A 20,142-nucleotide genomic window follows, 5' to 3' on the forward strand; every position below is an offset into this window, starting at 1 on the left:
GTCATGAAATTAATTCTAATATAAATAAGATTTTAAAGGATAAAAGCAGTCTGGAATGTTAATGTAAAAATGTGCACTGTTATTGAAAGAACAGACTTATTAGAAAACAAGGAAACAAATTAAAAACGCTTGCATTGGGTTCAAATGAAAACTTTTACCAGCTTCATTAGTCTGGGAGTCAATGTCCTTTATCCCTCCAGAGCCAGCCATGTGGTTGCTGTTGTCATTGTCGTTGTTTAGTATGTCAGAAGGTGAGGAAGAGCAAAAACGCAGAAGGTGACCCTGGGCAGAGAAAAAATCCTAAATAACACAGGTCTCCAGAAATCATTCTTTTGCTTGTATTTCCACAATGGCTGGTTCTGTAATCAGATTAGCCAAATATTTATAGAATTTCTACTTTCCCACTATGCTTTACAGACATAAAGAGTGTGACTCGTTTGTGTGGAAAAGTTCATTGAGGTCAAGGGTAGGAACTGCATTTGACTCTGCCACTTACAGGCTGTCCACCTACATGTGTACCAGCTTATGTGTTTTTAAGACACGGAGGATCCTTCCTACCCTCAGGATTGTCTTGAGAATTGAATGGTGTGATACCTGGTAAAGCAGCTGCCACCAAGAGGCCACCCAATCAGTGGTGGGTCTTTTTCCGTTCCATTCCACATTTTACCCACTGTTCACCATCCTGCTCAAACACACACACACACACACACACACACATCACAAGTCTTACTCAGAAGTTTTGTTGACATTTCCCACAGAAAAAAACAAATGGAACCATTTTCAAGAGGAAAAACTCAACAGCACACAAGATGAAGACTGTACAGGGCACCTCTACACCCAGTGAAGAAGGATTGGTGACTGGAAGCAGCAAAGAGACACCTATTCCCCTGTCCTCCCCCGTTCTGACAGGAATAGGAGTAGAGGACATCAGAGCACCTAAATCTGGCTAGGAATCTGCTGAGTGAAAGGCAGAGCCTAGTACCCCTGGCTGGTTATGAGGTCAAGGCTGCATATTCAAGTCCCATAAGGAGATTGATCCTGGCAGCAATCTTATTCCTGGCCCTGACCTACTCACTGTGCTTCCATTGGATGGAGGAGCTATGTCCAGGGGCTGGGAGGAGTAAAGGCTCATTGCATCCATTCCCATCATCAGAAAAAAAATTTAAAGCATAGATCCTATTAACAGATGTCCTTTTTTTTTTTTCTGCGGTACGCGGGCCTCTCACTGTCGTGGCCTCTCCCGTTGCAGAGCACAGGCTCCGGACGCGCAGGCTCAGCGGCCATGGTTCACGGGCCTAACTGCTCCGTGGCATGTGGGATCTTCCCGGACCGGGGCACGAACCTGTGTCCCCTGCATCGGCAGGTGGACTCCCAACCACTGCACCACCAGGGAAGCCCAACAGATGTCCTTTTAATATCAATACGTGAGAGGTACCACAAATAAACAGGGCCCTGGAATGTAAAGAAGAGCTGTATTACTTAGATAAAACATTCAGCTGCTATAACAAAAGTGAAAATAAGGGTGGCTTAAAGATGATGGCTTATTTCTCTCTCACAGAAGAATCCAAGCGCAAATAATCCAGGGCAATAAGGGAGCTCCACGATAGCAGGAAGCCAGGTTCCTTCTAGCATGTTGCTCTGAAGGCCGCAACACACGATTTCCATTTTGTAATCTCAGATGCATATTTGGGCCCCATTATTTTGCATACATTCCAACCAGAAGAAAGGGGAGAGAGCAAAGTCAAGCCACCACCCTTCCCTTTTGTTTAAAGATACAACTAGAAAGTCGTGCACATTACCTGAGTCCATACCCCAATGACTACAACCTAGTAACAAGGAATTTAGATACCTAGCTGCAAGGGAAGCTGGGAGATGCAGTCTTATTTTGTGTGGCCATGTGCTTAGCACAATTGGGGGTGGGGGTATTTTGGTTTCCATAACAAAGTACCACAGACTGGGTGGCTTAAAACAGCAGAGATTTATTCCCTCACAGTTTCAGAAGCCCAAAGCCCAAAAATCAAGGTGTTGGCAGAGTTGGTTCCTTCCCGAGGCTCTGAGGGAGAACCCATCCCATTCCTCTCTCCTAGCTTCTGGGGGTTGCTGGAAATCCTTGGGGTCCTTGGCTTCTGGCTGCATCCCTCCAATTTCTCCGTCCACCATCACCTGGCCTCAGTATCTCTGTATCCAAATCTTCTTTTCCTTTCTCTTATGAGGACACCAGTCATCTTAACGTGAGGTCATACCACGAAGATTCTATTTCCAAATAGGGTCACATTCAGAGGTACCAGGGGTTAGGACTTGAACATATTTTTTGGAGGATACAAGTCAACCCACCCCAGGGGGTTACTACTGGAATAAGAAGAGGACATTGGTGAACAATAGCACCCCTGCCCCAGGACACCAGGAAAGTGTATCAGGGGACATCTGCCAAGACATCAGAATTCACATCCCTGCTCCAGTCTGCCTAGAAGTGAACCCAACCAACATTTCTCCTCTGCAGACCCTTCATCTTCTAGGCAGGTCATTTCTTGTGTCCCCCAGACTCATTTGCTCTGCCTCCATGGATCCACATCTGGTAATGTCCTCAAGGCTCCTCCCCTCAGCCAAGTCTTAACTGGCTGCTTCCAAGGCTTTTCCTTCTGTCCCACAGTGACTGACAGCTGCCACCCTGGGGAGCAGGACCACATCATGACCCTGTGGAACCGAAACACTTTGCCTTCCTGGGCCCTCCTCTCTATGAAAAAATTATTATTATTATTAACTTTTTTTTTTTTTTGCAGTTCGCGGGCCTCTCACTGTTGTGGCCTCTCCCGTTGCGGAGCACAGGCTCCGGACGCGCAGGCTCAGCGGCCATGGCCCACGGGCCCAGCCGCTCCACGGCACGTGGGATCTTCCCGGACCAGGGCACGAACCCATATCCCCTGCATCGGCAGGCAGACTCTCAACCACTGCGCCACCAGGGAAGCCCTATTATTATTAACTTTTATTTATGTTTATATTAAAATTCTATTTTACGACTGCATTGGTATATGTACTAATATTATATAGGAAAATATTTTCTTCAACCTAAAAGATTTTTTTCTCATTGTTTTAGAAAAACTAAAACATTTTCTGAGTCCTTAAAAGCACTAAGGACAATAGGCACTGTCCTGCTGGCTTAATGGTACGTCGCTCCTGTTGGGGAGGATGGTAAGAGGGACAGGAGAAATGGCACCCAGCCACCAGATCTGAGCACAGATTCTGATCAGAGCATGGGAAGGACTGCCCACCACTCCACACCCCACACCAGGCCCTAAGACACTCTATTTGCTCTCAGCACAAGTTAGGAATATGGAACAAGGCACCGAACACCTCATTGTTGGGTTGGAAGGGCAGCCTCCTCTCAGGGTAGGAAACAAACTTCCTCACTCCAGATGTGTTCCCACCACTGCTGTCAACACAATGTGACTTGTAAGAAGTGTGGCCACCCCATCCAACATGGCGGATACACGGGAGGATCTACCTGCTTTTCAACATTGAGAACTGCTCAGTCCTGCCCCACAAATCTGACCAGTCCCAGAATACCTTTCATCCCACACTAGTCTCCTTTATTTTATAACCCATGTGGATTTCAAATCTGTTATTTCCTGATGCATTACTTTCAACACATAAGATTTGTAAGACTCATTTATTAGGGTGACCAACTCATCCTAGTTGGCCCAGGACCTTCGTGGTTTGGACACTGAAACCCGTGCATCCCACAAAACCTCTCAATTTGGGGCAAACCAGGACAGTAGGTCAATGTTTAATGGTATCCAAGCTTCATCCTCCTCTGCTGACATTTGTGTGTTTAGACCAACAAGATGAAAAGCACGGAAACGAATGTTTAAGTAGCAATAGTAATTCTGGAAAGTTCTAGTAGGGTCCAAAGTTACACTTGGCAAGATGGACACAGGCATTGAATCCTTGGAGTGGAAAGGGATGGCTGCAAGTCAGCCCCCTCTTTTCTGGGCTCCCTGGAATAGTCTCTTCCATAAATATTTGAAATGATTTGCCAAAGGAGAAAAGAAATTTGGGCAGTGGTTCTCCAACCACAGTGCACTTAAGAGTAACCTGAAGAACATGTTAAAAATATGCGTTTCTGAGCCCTATCCCCCCCACACACCCAGAGAGTTTAGCTTGGGAGTGTCTAAAAAGCAGTCTTTTTAACAAGAACCCCGAGGGGTCCTGAGGCACATAGTGGGTGGAGCACACTTTTCAAGGGTCTGCAGTAGGGGGGAAGGTGTGAGAATTACTTCTCCTCTCACTGCAAGTAAGGCAAAACCATGCAGCAAGGAACACTTAGTGTCAGGACAGCTGTTATCCAAAAAGCACTTTCTTGTAAATCTTGAGATTGTCGGAACACCTAAAGCAAAGCATATCTGAGTTAATCCAGATAACTATGGTCTATGTACATACACATGCTGTGTAGTGTATAGACCCATATAGCTATCAATATAATGTATGCATAGATAATGGCATACATAAGATCACAGCTGTTAAAGTGACACTAGGGAAGCCTTTATACATAGGAATGCTATGGTGGTGTTTAACACATGTATATTAACACATCTGGAGTCCTGTTCTCACTACATTAAATCTGAGATGGCCATAAGATAACCAAATAGAGATGATAAATGGACAGTTGGATCAAAAGCCTACAGCTCTGGGGTTTGGTTAGGGGCCAGGTTAGGTGTAGAGATAGATTTAGGGAGTGACCCACATAAGGCTTCCAGGTCTTCAGTAAAACACAGGCTACAGGGGCTGGGGTTTTAATGCCAAGGCAAGGTCAGAGACACCATAGCCCCAGAGGCAGGAGCCTGGTTCCCTACCTGGAACCAGGAACTGGTAGAACTTGGGCTCTTTATCCACCAACAGAAATGACAGTGTCTGTTCATCAGCTCAGGCTACAGCTCAAAGGCCAGGTGTGGAAGTCCTTTGTCTCTTGAGGTAAAAACCCTAATTCATTATCTCTCGGTACAGAAACTCATGGAGGAGAGCATAGGATTGTCCTGTGGGCACTCCACAGCCCAAGACATCAACAGGAAAAAATTCCCACAGACAACATCCCCAAGGGAAGATGCACTCAGGCCAGAATCACAGAATATATGAGGAAAAAGCCAAAAGCATGGCAGGCAATCGGCATACGCCACACCTCCAACCCTCATCCCAGGAAGAGGAAGAAATCACACCTGCAGAGCTAGAGGTAATAAGACAATCTGAAAGGGACTTTGAAATTGGTTCAGTTGGAAATAGAAAATCATTTAACGGTTTTGAGAAAAAGCCAGACATGCTGAAAGGGGTGTTTTACAACGATTAGTGTGGCAATGACATGAAGAATTCAACAGAGAAAGGTGTGATTAGAGGCAGCAAGAATAGATATATATCTCCTTCTTCTGAACACCCCTAAAATTTAACCTGCACATCTCTTATGACTTTATGACCTCACCACTTTATTCCATGTTTTAAAGCTGCTTTCACATATATAAACCATATAAAGGAATTTGCCAAGAGCTTCCCTGGTGGCGCAGTGGTTAAGAATCCGCCAATGCAGGGGACACGGGTTCGAGCCCTGGTCCAGGAAGATCCCACATGCCACGGAGCAACTAAGCCCGTGTGCCACAACTACTGAGCCTGCGCTCTAGAGCCTGCAAGCCACAACAACTGAGCCCACATGCCACAGCTACTGAAGCCTGTGTGCCTAGAGCCCGTGTTCCACAACAAAGAGTAGCCACCACTCTCCGCAACTAGAGAAAGCCTGCGTGCGGCAGCAAAGACCCAACGCAGCCAAAAATAAATAATAAATAAACAAACAAACATGTCCATTTTAAAAAAAAAAAAGGAATTTGCTGAACTCAAAGATCTCTCTATATATACACATGTATATCTTTCTGTACCTCCCGCAGCACCTAACATAGTGTGCTGGGCACACAGGAGAATCTCCATAAATGTTTCATGAATAAGTGATCCAACACATGAACAAGCACCATGTTAGAAGGTGATCGATCAGAACCTTGCTCCGTGGACCTCTAACTTGAACTGGAGCACAAAACCAAGCTGATGGCACATCATTAGTTCATCTCCCTGGGACCAGCTAGGTTCCCTAAACTGGTCTCTTCTTAGCCTATGTGGACATCATCTGTCAATGTATTTAAAACTCAGGTGGATTCAGTGACAGCCTTAAGCCCTGTCACCCTGAGGAAAATCTTTTGCTATGTGTGAATTTCCCCGGTGCAGATGGTTGTATAACTTGTCTTCCTCTTCCAATTGATTGTCAGCTTAGAGACATTTGACTCTACATGAGAGCAGGCTTTGCCCTAAATCTGACTACCCCGTTCCTAATCAGTTAGAGCCCTTCTCCTTCCCTCTTTGAGGAAAAGGTCCTAATGTAATGACCAAGCCCTGGGAAACAGGAGCAAAGATTGCAGGCCCTCCTGAGGGGACCAGAGCCATGCTCATTGCCAAAGCTTTCCTGTGTGCTGGTGGTGATGGGAATGATGATGACAGTGATGACGATGACACAAAGCTATCTTTTATCGACCGTCTAATATTGCCGGGCATTATCCTAGCCATCTTTAATATAACTTGGCATAACATTCTCACAAGAATCCAATTAAAACGGTTCTAGCACGCCCATTTTACAGATGAGAACATTGAAGAGGAAGGAAGTTAAATAAGTCATCCTTTGTAAAAAATCTAGTAGGTGTCAAAGCCGGGATTCAAACCCAGGTCAGCCTGAATGTAGTTTGTATTCTTTCCACCTCCCCACACTGCCTCCAAGTGCCCAGGCTCCAACGAAACATCCAGCAGCAGCCCCCAGCCACTTTGAACAACTGCCTCGAGGACTTCAGATGATGTACAGGGGTTTGGGAGCTGGAATTGTTTCCCAGGAGACTGGAAGCAGGCACCAGCTTCCTGAGTTTTTATTCCAGTTTCATTCATGGCCTCTCGAAGAGACTGACTAAATAAACCTGGTTTCATCATGCTGCCCCCATTCCACTCCACAGAGAACGAGCTGATCCTGCCCAGCTCCGGATTTTCGTGCCCCCAATGTGAAGGCAACTACCCACCCACATGGCCAAAGCAACTGCAAATAAATAGCTCTGAAATTGTAATGGGCTTCTTTTGGGATACAGAGTAAGGCCATAATGGAGAAATAGTATTCACAGCACATCCTGGTACTTACATCATTGAAAGGGTCCATTGCCAGCGTGGTCAAAACACACTGTACTGGCTAGCTCTCTAGCTCAAAATAACTGCAGAATTAATTATTTTAAAGGGTTTCAAGAAACTTAAAATGAGTGGTTTTTTTAAAATGATTCTACAAACCACATGACCATCAACAAGCCAATAGGAGAAATAAACTGTGGTCCAGGCACACTGTGAACTATTAGAAATTAGTAAAAATAGATGCATTGCATTACAGCTACTTGCAACAACATGGATGAACCTTAGAAACATAATAACCAGGCAAGACATAGGATCTAATGACTCAAAATCAAGAAGAAAAATAAATAAGTAACAGAAAAAACAGTGATGCAGATATTACTTATCAAATAGGAAATGTAAAAGTTATTATTAATGCGTTCCCCAAAACAGGAACGGAAAGGATGGAGAATTTTCCCCAGAAACTGGAATCTGTTCAGGAAAGGGTCAAATGGGAATCCTAGAATGAAAATAATAAAATTACTGAAATTAAGAATTGAATAGATAGGTTCAAAAGCAGATTAGATGTAGCCAAAGAGAGGATAATAAAGCACAGAGGAAAAGAATGAAAAGGGAGAGGGGGACAGAGCATGAGACATCTAGAGACATGGTAAAAACATCTAGCACATTCGTAACTGGAGTCCCAGGTGGAGAGGAGAGAGATAACAGGATAAAAGCAACTGTTAAAGAGGGACTTCCCTGGTGGTGCAGTGGTTAAGAATCCGCCTGCCAATGCAGGAGACATGGGTTCGAACCCTGGTCTGGGAAAATCCCACAGGCCGCAGAGCAACTAAGACCATGCGCCACAACTACTGAGCCTGTGCTCCAGAGCCCGTGAGCCACAACTACGGAGCCCTCGTGCCACAACTACTGAAGCCTGTACACCTAGAGCCTGTGCTCCACAACAAAGAGAAGCCACCACAATGAGGAGCCCGCACACCCCAATGAAGTGTAGCCCCTGATCATCGCAACTCGAGAAAGCCCACGCACAGCAACGAAGACCCAACACAGCCAAAAATAAATAAATAAATAAGTGTGTTAAAAAAAAAAAAAAGCAACTGTTAAAGAAATGCTGGCTGAGAATTCTCCAAAAATTATGAAAGATATTAAGCCACAGAATAAAGAATTTCTACAACAGTATGGAGATTCCTCAAAAAATTAAGACTAGAAATGACATACAATCCAGCAACTCCAGTTCTGGGTATTTATCCAAAGAATATAAAAATACTAATTCGAAAGATATATGCACCCCAATATTCATAGCAGCATATTTACAATAGCCAAGATATAGAGGCAACCTAAGTGTTCATCAACAGATGAATGGGTAAAGAAAATGTGGTGTATATATACAATGGAATACTACTCAGCCATGAAGAAGAGTGAAATCTTTCCATTTGTGACAAAATGGATGGACCTAGAGGGTATTATGCTAAGTGCAATAAGCCAAACCAAGAAAGACAAGTACCGTGTGATTTCACTCATATGTGGAATATAAAAAACAAACAAAGAATAATAAAAAATGACCAAACCAAACCAACACATAGATACAGAGAACAGAGTAGTGGTTACCAGAAGGGGAGGGGGAGGGAGGGTGAAATGGGTAAAGGGGATAAAGTGAATGGTGACAGATGGAAACTAAATTTTTGGTGGTGAGTACACTGTAGTGTATACAGAATTAGAAATATAATGTTGTAAACATGAAACTTATATAATGTTGTAAACTAATGTTACCACAATAAAAAAATTAATTTAAAATGTTTTAATCTGAAAAAAAAAAGATTTTCTACAACCCCCAAGCAAGATAAATACAAAGAAATAAGCACAGAAAAATTGCTGAAAACCAAAGACAAGGAGAAAAACATTAAAAGTAGCCGGGGAAGGGGTGGGGAACCCACAGTTTTTCAAAATAGCAACAATAAAGCTGATAGCTAAAAGCAATAGAAAAATGGGAACCAGAAGATAGTTAAAGGAAATTTTTTAAGTGCTGAAAGAAAGTAATTGCTAACCTAAAATTCAATGCTCAGTGAAAATAATCTTCAAAAGTGAAGCCGTAATAAATATATTTTCAGGCAAACAAAAACTGAGAGACTTTATCATTAATATATCTGTGTTAAAAGAAACACTAAAAGGATTTTTTCCGGCAGAAAGTAAATAATTCCAGATGGAAGCATAGTAATGCACAAAGGAATAAACAGCACCAAAAATGTAAAATGTATGGATAAATCTAAATTCATATTTACTGTATAAAACAATAATACTAATGTTTTGGGGTTTCAAAATATATAGAGAATTAAATATATGTTAACAATAGCACAAAGACAAGAAGAAGGTAGTGGAGTTAAAGTGTTGTAAGGTTCTTTCATCATCCAGGATGTGAAACAAATACTCATTTAAGGTAGGTTATAATAAAATAATGGTACATGTTGCAACCTCTAGGGTAATCACTAAAGAATAATAAAATAATGTACCAATAACAAGCTAATGGAGTAGGAAAATTGAATAATTCTTGAATGCATGATTAATCCAAACAAGGAAAGAAAGGAGAGCAGATTTAATAAAAACCACATGGAACAAAAAGAAAGTAAATAGTAAGATGATCAGTGTAAACCTTAATATCAATAATTACTTTAAATATAAATGGATGAAAGTCTCCAATTAGAAGACAAAGATTGTGAGACTGGATAAAAATAAATAAAATCTGACTACGTGCAACTTACCAGTAACACAACTTAAACATATGGATACAGAAAGAAAAGTTGTGCAGCAGTTTCAAAACACAGGCACAAATCCTTTGCCACTCCTCTCATTAAGAAGTGGGAGTTTAACTCCCCTCCCCAGTCTGGACAGTCTTGTGACTCCTTCAACTAATAAGGAATGGCGCGGGACTTCCCTGGCAGCGCAGTGGTTAAGAATCCACCTGCCAATGCAGGGGACGCAGGTTTGAGCCCTGGCCCGGGAAGATCCCACATGCCGTGGAGCAACTAAGCACATGCACCACAACTACTGAGCCTGCGGTCTAGAGCCCGCAAGCCACAACTACTGAGCCCTCGTGCCACAACTACTGAAGCCCGCGCACCTAGATCCCATGTTCCACAACAAGAGAAGCCACCGCAATGAGAAGCCTGTGCACCGCAGCAAAGAGTAGCCCCTGCTTGCCACAACTAGAGAAAGCCTATGCGCAGCAACAAAGACCCAACGCAGCCAAAAAACAAGTGTATTCGTAAAAAAAAAAAAGAATGGCAGAAGTAACACTTTCAAACACTTTCAAAAATCTAGTAACACCTAGATTTTTCAAAGCTAAGTCATAGAAAGCTATGCAACTTAGGCCTTGTTCAGTGATATTTTCACTTGCAGAGCTCTGAGCCACTGTGTAAGAAGCCTGACTGCCCTGAGGCTGCCAGCATAGCCCAAGCTACATGGGAAGTCTTCACTGAGCTCAGTGTCCAGTTATCCTGGTCCAGGTACAAGCCAAGTGAGTGAAAAAGTCTTCAGACGATTCCAACCCCCAACCATTCAAGTCTTTCCAGCCACGATTCCACAGACATCGTAGAGCAGAGATAAGGCATCTCTGCTATGCTCTGTCCAAATTCCTGACCCACAAAACCTATGATGGAGACAAAAGAGTTGTTGGTTTATGCCACTAAGTTTTGAAGTGCTTTGTTATACAGCAGCAGATAACTGGAAGATGTTTGAAACTAAAAGGATGGATGGGAAAAGATACTCAAAGCAAAGATTAATCAAAAGAAAGGTAGTGTATCTAAACAAGTATCAAACAAAATAAACTTTAAGGCAAGCAGTTTTACTGAATAATATTTCCTAATGAAAAAAGGCTTGGTAAAACAGAAAAATATAGCAATGCTAAACTTGTACACACATAATAACATAGCTTCAAAATATATAAAGCAAAAACTGACAGAACGAGGGGAAGAAAATACAGATCCACAAGTATAGTTGGAGATTTTCACGTACTTCTACGGGTATATTTTAAAGGATTAACATCATTCAGATACATTCTCTGATGACAGATAAACTGAGCAAGAGGTCCAAAACAGAACCATAACTAGGAAACCTCCAGATGTTTAGAAATTAAAAAATATACTTTTCTAAATAATCCATAGATCAAAGTTAAAATTTTACATTAAAATATCAAGCTTCTAACAAAACAAAAATACCATCAATAAAGAAAAAAGGCAAACACGGGATGGGAGAAGATGTTGGCAATACATATGGAGATTAGAAAATATTTTGAACTGAATGGCGGTGAAACATATGAAAAATTAATGGATGCAACTGAAATAGAGATCAAGAGAAATAGCCCAGTGCACCCACTAAAATGGCTAAAAATTTTTTGCTCAACTAACAATATGAAGTGTTGGCAAAGTTGTACAGCAACTAGGATTCAAACATATTGCTGGTGGTACAGTATGTAAATTGGTACAACCACTTGGGAAAATTGTTTGGAAGTTTCTATTATTACGTGTTCATACTCTATGACACAACAATTATATTCCTTTTATACCCAACAGAAATGAGTACATACATGCACCAAAAGACACATACAGGAAAGTTCATGGCAGCTTTCTTTATAACAACAAAAAAATGGACACAACACAAATGTCTATTAACAGAAGAATGAATGAACTGGGTGGTTTATTCACACAACAGAATACCACTCAACCAATGAAAAAGAATGAAATGCTAATGCATATGGTTAGATGAACATGGATGAATCTCACAAATACAATGCTGACTGAAAGAAGGCAGACACAAGATTACAAACCTAATAATTCCAAAACGAATCTTTGGAGACATGAGTCAGAACAGCTGTTACCTTGCAGTGAAAGTGGGTGAATAACTGACAGGAAAGGGGTGTCAGGGAAGCTTCTGCAGTACCAGTAATGGGCCACATCTTGATCTAGGTGTGGTCACATAAGTGTATACTTTGTAAAAACTAATCAAGCTGTACACTGAAGTTTTGTGAATTTTACTGTGATGTACGTTATACTTTAATTTTTTTAGGTTTTTTTAAAGCAAAGGGATAATAAACACGAAATTCAGGATAGTGATCACCTCTAGAGGAAAGACCAGGAAATAGGAAAGGAAAGAAACACAGAGATGCTTTAAATTTACATACATGACGCAAACCTATACCCTTTTGTATGTATCAAATATTACATTAGGGGCTTCCCTGGTGGCGCAGTGGTTGAGAGTCCGCCTGCCGATGCAGGGGACGCGGGTTCGTGCCCCGGACCGGGAAGATCCCACGTGCCGTGGAGCGGCTGGGCCCGTGAGCCATGGCCTCTAGGCCTGAGCGTCTGGAGACTGTGCTCCGCAACGGGGGAGGCCACAACACTGAGAGGCCCGCGTACGGCAAAAAAAAAAAAAAAATTACATTAAATGTGAATACAAATTATTTTAGTAAAAAAAAGTATTTAAAACGCCTGTGTTGAACTCAGGAAGAAATTTTAAACTAAATTCATATAAATGACTTTCAGTGATATTTAAATACAGGAAGACAGCTGCATTACTTGAATAAGTGTCCTCCTAACATCATGCTGTTGTTCCTTTAAGAGACCACTTTGTACGAGGTCGAGCAATAATAATGACTGGCATTATTGAGTACATGCTATACTGTCTGTTGAGCACTGTTGTGAATGCTTTACATGCATTTAATTGTCATATAACCCTATGAGGCCAATACTGTTATCACCCCAATTTAACAGATGGGGATACACACACAGGGAGTTCAAGTGATTTGCCCGTGGCCTCACAGCAGGCAAGCCGGAGAGCCAGCCTCTGAAGGCTGGTTTTGAATTGCAGTCCGGCTCCACAGCATACTCACTTAACCTCTGCACCACTCTGCATCTTGCAAGAGGCATATCTCCAGTTTCTGGGAGTTCTCAACCATACCCAACTCCTGACAAGGCCTGAAATGGAATTCCAGAGTTTTTTAACACCCGCCTCCTAAAGAAGGGGTGCGGTGATGTGTCCTCAGTTACAATGACAGCAGATTACATTGTCATTACCACCAGTAACAATAGCAATAAATGTTAAGCCCACACTGTACTACATTACAGAGTAAATCTGAAAGTTGCCACCATGGAGCAATTAACATGTGTCTTCATTCCAGACCCTCCCTAAGAAAAAAGTAACCTGGACAAATTATTTTTTCTCTCTGAACTTTTTCCTGTTCTCTCCTGGCTTATGGCACCTACCACTTTAAACTATGCACTCGATTTATTCATGATGTATGTCTTACCTCTCCTCTGGGAGGATAGGATTTGTTTCTGATTCTTCCTTGCCTCCTTGTGGTCCACATTACATAGACATAGTAGATGCTCAGCAAATATCTGTGTGATGAGGGCACACATGACATAAATAAAGATGAGGTCGAACAGTCCAGTTCTTTGTAAAAAGTGCCCACATATCCTTTGACCTTGCCCATCAAATTCACTGCTGTATTCCAGGGACTCAGAAAAGGGCCTGTAAGTTAGTAAATACTAAATACCAAATTTCAGTTGAATGAATGAAAATATGAAGGACAGGTAATTCTCCCACACTGCAAAGTGTCCACATCCTATTCCTCATCTGTGTGAAAGGTCTCACTGACACTTGGGATGGGTGAACATGTCTATCAACTCAAAGGAATAAGGAATTTGCTGCTGTACTGCTGGGTCTTGATCCTAGAATGAAGAGTTTACGATTAGAGCCACGGGCAGCTGGTTTGAGAGAAAACCCTGCCCACTGGCCCAAGCCTGTAGCCATGGTGGTGGTGACCTGTCTTTGGGATTTGCAGTGAGCACTTCCTATCACGCAGTCTTGGGGAGGATGGGGGTGAGTGTAAATGTCTTGAGCATCTTCAAGAATTTTCTTCCCCTCCCCCAGCTTTATTGAGTTGTAACTGATGTATAACATGTAAATTTAAGGTGATAGACTTACATATTGCAAATTACCACCATAGTGTTAGCTAACATCTCCATCTTGTCACACAATTACCATTTCTTTTTTGTGGTGAGAACATTTAAGACATACTCTCTCAGCAACATTTAAGTACATATTACAGTGTTATGGACTATAATCACCATGCTGTACATTAGATCCCCCAGAACTTATTCATCTTATAACTCAAAGTTTATCTTTGACCAAAATCTCCCCATTTCCACCAACCTCTAGCCCCTGGTAACGGCCATTCTAGTCTTTGTTTCTATGAGTTTAAGATTCCACATATACATGATATTGTACAACGTTTGCATAATACCCTCAAGGTCCATCCATGTTGTTACAAAAGGCAGGATTTCCTTCTTTCTCATGACTGAATAATGTTCCAGTGTGTGTGTGTGTGTGTGTGTGTGTGTGTGTGTATTACATATACACACACATATATATACATATGTATCTTCTAGATATGCATATATATCATATAATTATAAATATATAGATATCATATATTCTTTATCCATTCATCCACTGATGGACACTTAGGTGGTTTCCCTATCTTGGTTACGGTGAATAATGCTGCAATGAACACAAGAATGCAGGTATCTCTTGGAGACCCTGTTTCCATTTCCTTCAGATATATACCCAGAAATGGAATTGCTGGATCGTATGGTAGTTCTATTTTTAACTTTTGTGGAACCTCCATACTGTTTTCCATAGTAGCTGCACCAATTTAATTCTCACTAACAGTGAGCAAATGTTCCTTTTTTTCCACACCCTGGCCAGCACTTATCTCTTAATTTTATAGGATTATAATTGATTTACAATGTTGTGTTAGTTTCAGGTGTACAGCAAAGTGATTCAGTTATACATATACATATATTTATTCTTTTTCAGATTCTTTCCCCGTATAGTTTATCACAGAATACTGATATCATCATTTTGATGACAGCCATTCTTAACAGGGGATATTTCATTGTGGTTTTGATTTGCGTCTCCCTGATGATTAGCGATATTGAGCACCTTTTCATGTACCTGTTGGACATTTGTTTGTCTTCTTTGGAAAAATGTCTATTCAGTTACTCTGCCTATTCTTTAAATTGGACTGTTCGATTTTTTGCTATTGAGTTGTATGAATTCTTTATATATTTTGGATATTAACCCGTTATCAGATATATGATTTGCAAGTATTTCCCCCGCATTCTGTGGGTTGCTTTTTCATTTTGTTGATGATTCCCTTTGCTGTGCAGAAGCTTTTTAGTTTGATGTAGTCCCACTTGTTTATTTCTGCCTTTGTTGCCTTTGCTTTTGGTGTCAAACCCAGCAAATCATCACCAAGACTGAGGTCAAGAAGTTTACCACCTAGGTTTTTAAAATCCTAGGAGTTTTACAGCCTCAGACCTTAAGTTCAAATCTTTTTTTTTTAATTGAAGTATAGTTGATTTACAATATTATATTAGTTTCAGGTGTACAACACAGTGATTCAATATTTTTATAGATTACACTCCATTTTAAGTTATTATAAAATATTGGCTATAGTCCCTGTGCTGTACAATATATCCTTGTAGCTTATTTATTTTATACCTAGTAGTTTGTACCATGTTCAAGTCCTTAATCCAGTTGGAGTTGATTTTGGTGTATGGTGTAAGATAGAGGTCCAGTTTCTTTCTTTAGAATGTTCTTTCTTTGTCTTGTAAGAAGTCACCACAAGCTCTGGGGCTGGGCCTCCAGCTCCATGGTGGGAGTGGGGAGAAAGTCCCCTCCCTCAGTCTCCCCTGCTCCACTTCCATCTCTGGTCCTCTTGTGGGAATTATTCCTCTAGCAGTGGGGAAGGCATGTGATGGCCCTTTTTAGGTATGAAACATCACGAGTCAGGGTGAGCTATGCCTTGGGGCAACTCTGGAACAGATGTCTGGAGAAAGACTGCTCTTTCCTTCCCTTAAATAGCATGCCTTGTTCCTCCAAACTGGACACTATCCCTCCTTCCTCCCTCCTCCCCCGTCCTTCATTCACCTCCTACCCAGCCCCTCCTTCAAGCCCAAAATACAGCTGTCCCCTCTCCTCTTCTCCCTCCCCCTCCTCCTCGGGTCTGCCCCCAGGGGAAAGCCAGAGCTTGATCCCAGAAGCAGAAAGAACCTACAAAACAGCCTACAGAGCCTGGGAGAAACGCCCCGGAGTGAAGTGGTTCTTAGGGCCTAGCTCAGCAGCACATCACAACCTGACACTCAGTCCAGTGTGTCTGTTCAGATCCTTTTATTGCAGAAAATCCAGTTCTGGCCATCACGTATTTAGATGTCCGATACCAGGCATCCCTGAGCAAAGCAGCACCATTCCCTTGGCTAAGGGACATTTGGAGACTGCCGTGGGGATGGGAGGTGCCTAACCTGGATGGGTTTCTGACACTGTGACCTAGAACCCAGTGACTGAGAAGTTTCCTCCAGGTGCCTCCTTGTCTTCTAGAAGCATCTATTCATTCTCAACCCTCTGGGTGAGTTTTCATGGCAACTGTCTCAACCACTTTGCGTGTCTTCCAGTTATTTCTACTTTGGTCTGTTTTCTCAGGCTGTTTCTCCCCACTTCTTTTTCGTTTCCTTCCGTTTCTTTCTGCCTCTATCTCTATGCGACTCTCTCTGCCCAGCTCCAGAGCTCCAGACCTCTTCGCATCGCCGTGCGTCCTATGCCTCGTTTTCTGCCCCTGAACCTGGTCCTGCATCCCTCCGGGAGACCCTGGGAAACGCCTGAGTGCGGCGCTCGTGGCGCCGGCGCTTTCATCCCGATCCAGGTGGCTACAATCCAGTACAGGATTTACGGTGCCCTGACCCTGAGCCGTCAAGAAGGAACGGCCAGATTAATGGGGTGGGCGGGCTGGGGTAATAATCGTTTGTTTGATGTGACAAGCCTGATAGGCGTTGATTTACTCACAGACTGATGGGCTTTTAATTGAGCACCTCCATCGCAGGCACTTCAAAGGCAGGGGAATTGACAAGGGACCCCTTTCACGGAGGGCTCCCGGTGACTGACAGCCCCCCTCTGCCCACGATCCCCTCGGCCTAGGATTGGGCCGGGCAGCCCTGACCCGGCCCCTCTGGCAAAGTAACACGTTTTTCTGTTCAACTCAGAAATGGGCTTTTGTCTGCTGCCAAGGAAGGCAGGCCCTGCTCGGAAGGGCCCTTTTCCCGGGAGGATGAGCGGAGGGGACTCGGAGATGCTGAGACGGGTCCAGAGGACCCGGGGTGGGGGGCGGGGGGGGGGCGGAGCAGGGATGCCAGGAACTCAGCCTGCAGACCGCTACTTTTGTTCTTCTGACTCCTGCTGGCCCAGCTCTCTTCACTCACCTCTTCCTCCTTCTCCCCGCTCCCTCCCTCTAGTTCAACCCCTGTCTTTGCTTTGCTCTCCCCAGCTCTTGGCCTCTTCCTACTCTACCTCTTTCCCCTCCCACTTCCTCATTCCTCCTTGTCGGGAAAGGCCAGAAGAGGAGGAGTCAGCTTCTGCTGTCCCCGGAGTGGCCTGTTGACAGTCCTTCTCCTCCTGGACAGCCACTCTTCCCCTCTCTTCATGCTGCGGGCAGTGAGGCCTCAGTCAGGAGCACCCTTGGACCCATCCCCGCTGTAGGCTACACTACAATGAACAGGGCTGCAGATGACCTCTTTGGCTAAGGGCAGGGACTCTGGTCCAGTGGGGTTTCTACCCCACTCTTGTTTAGTCTAGAATAGGCTTTAATAATAGAGGCTTTATCCTGTTTGAAATTTTAGAAAATAGTCTTTATCAGGGAAGTTCTGTCTGAATGGATTTGCTTTGTTTTTTTGTTTGTTTGTTTGTTTTTGCGGTACGCAGGCCTCTCACTGTTGCGGCCTCTCCCGTTGCGGAGCACAGGCTCCTGACGCGCAGGCTCAGCGGCCATGGCTCACGGGCCCAGCCACTCCGCGGCATGTGGGATCCTCCCGGACCGGGGCACGAACCCGTGACCCCTGCATCGGCAGGCAGACTCTCAACCACTGCGCCACCCGGGAAGCCCTGGATTTGCTTTGTTTTTGTTAGCTTGTTCTGTTTAGTCCTGATGTCTGGGGTGCTGAACTTTCCTTATTTGTGGAAGAAGATATGCCCAAAGCTCTCTCCCAATGTCAGCTCACTTGCTGTGGCTGGGTGAGGGGTCGAAGGAGTGGGGGCAATGAGTACTGAAGGCTAGGATGCCATCCCCACCCATGGGGCAGAGTCCTTGAACTCTAGAGGGGGTCCCCTGTAGCCCCCAGGCTTCCTCACTAGGTCAGGGGTCCAGTGAGACCCCCAGCCAGGAGGAGCTTCAAGTTCTAAGTCAAGCTGCTTTAGTTACCATGGGAAGCCATGTTCCCTGTGTATCTCTTCTTCCCCTGTAGTAACTGGCCCAAGATCATAGAGCCCGGAAGTGAAAGAGCAGGTACCTGGCTGGAAAGACAACAGTAATAACTCACATTTGCATAGCATTGTGGAGTTTGGAAAGTATTTTCGCATATATTATCTTAACTGGTCTTTTAACCACCCTGTGAGGTAGTAAGTGCAATGTTGTTATGCCCATTAGACAGAGGATAAAATTGACACTCCAAGGACAACATGTCCCAAGAGGCAGAATCAGCTCTCCATCTCAGGTATTCTCCCACCAAGCCTGCCCCTTCCTTCTCTGCCCGTCACTGTAGCCCAGAGACTACTGTCCCATTCCTTTAGAAGCTGCATTTTCTTACTCCAAACAGGTGGTTTCTTCCTGTTTCTCTTTTTTGTTTTTCGCCTTTTCCAGGTCCTCCCCCCAGCTCCCCACCCTCCGGGTTTGGGCATCCAGGGACACAGCCTCCGGCCCTGGCGCTGAGGGGCCGAACCTCTCCCTGTGTCTCTGCCCCCAAGGCCACTTCCAAGCCTCGCCTGAGAGCGTGATGCTGCTCCCTTATGATCTGCTGCCCGCAGGGCTCATGCAGCATCCACGTACAAAACGGCCACGGGTGGAGCGCCTGTGCGTTTGGTTCTCTGCTGCTGGAACGTGTCGCCTCTCATTTGAAGGTCCACCCAACGGACTCCTCTCAGAGCCAAGAACGTACATGTCTCTCCTGACGTGCTGGAGGGGCAGTTTCTACTACAGAGCTAAGCCCTAGGGCAGAGGCTTTTGAGCAACTAATCATCCCTCCCTTCTCTGCCTCTATGCCTTGGATATGGCTCCAGATTGCACTTAGTGTCCTGAAATATAACGATCTGTTTACATGTTGGTCCCCTCACTGGAGTTCATGGGCAAGTACATGTCTTTTCATCTTATATTCCCAGTGTCCAACGGTGAAATTTTTTAAATTATAGTTGATTTACAATATTATATTAGTTTCAGGTGTACAACATGGTGATTCAATATTTTTACAGATTATACTCCATTTAAAGTTATTATAAAATATTAGCTATATTCCCTGTGCTGTACAATATATCCTTGTAGCTTATTAATTTTATACATAGGAGTTTGTACCTCTTAATCCCCTGCCCCTCACTTGCTCCTCCCCACTTCCCTCTCCCCACTGGTAACCAGTTAGTTTGTTCACTGTATAGGTGAGTCTGTTTCTGCTTTGTTACATACATTCATTTGTTTTATTTGTTAGATTTCATATATACATGATACATACAATATCTGTCTTTCTCTGTCTGACTTATTTCACTAAGGATAATACCCTCTAAGTCCATCCACGTTGTTACAAATGGAAAGATTTCATTCTTTTTTATGGCTGAGTAATAGTCCATTGTGTGTATATACCACATCTCCTTCATCCTTTCATCTGTAGATGGACACTTAGGTTGCTTCCATATCTTAGCTATTGTGAATAGTGCTTCTGGGAACATTGGGGTGCATGTATATTTTCAAGTTAGTGTTTTCATTTTCATCAGATATACACCCAAGAGTGGAATTGCTGGATCATACAGTAATTCTATTAACAGTGAAATTTTTTTTTTCACTGATGAATCATTTTATTCTATAATTTC

The sequence above is a fragment of the Phocoena sinus genome, chromosome 21 (genome assembly GCF_008692025.1).
Source record: "Phocoena sinus isolate mPhoSin1 chromosome 21, mPhoSin1.pri, whole genome shotgun sequence".
NCBI lineage: Eukaryota > Metazoa > Chordata > Mammalia > Artiodactyla > Phocoenidae > Phocoena > Phocoena sinus.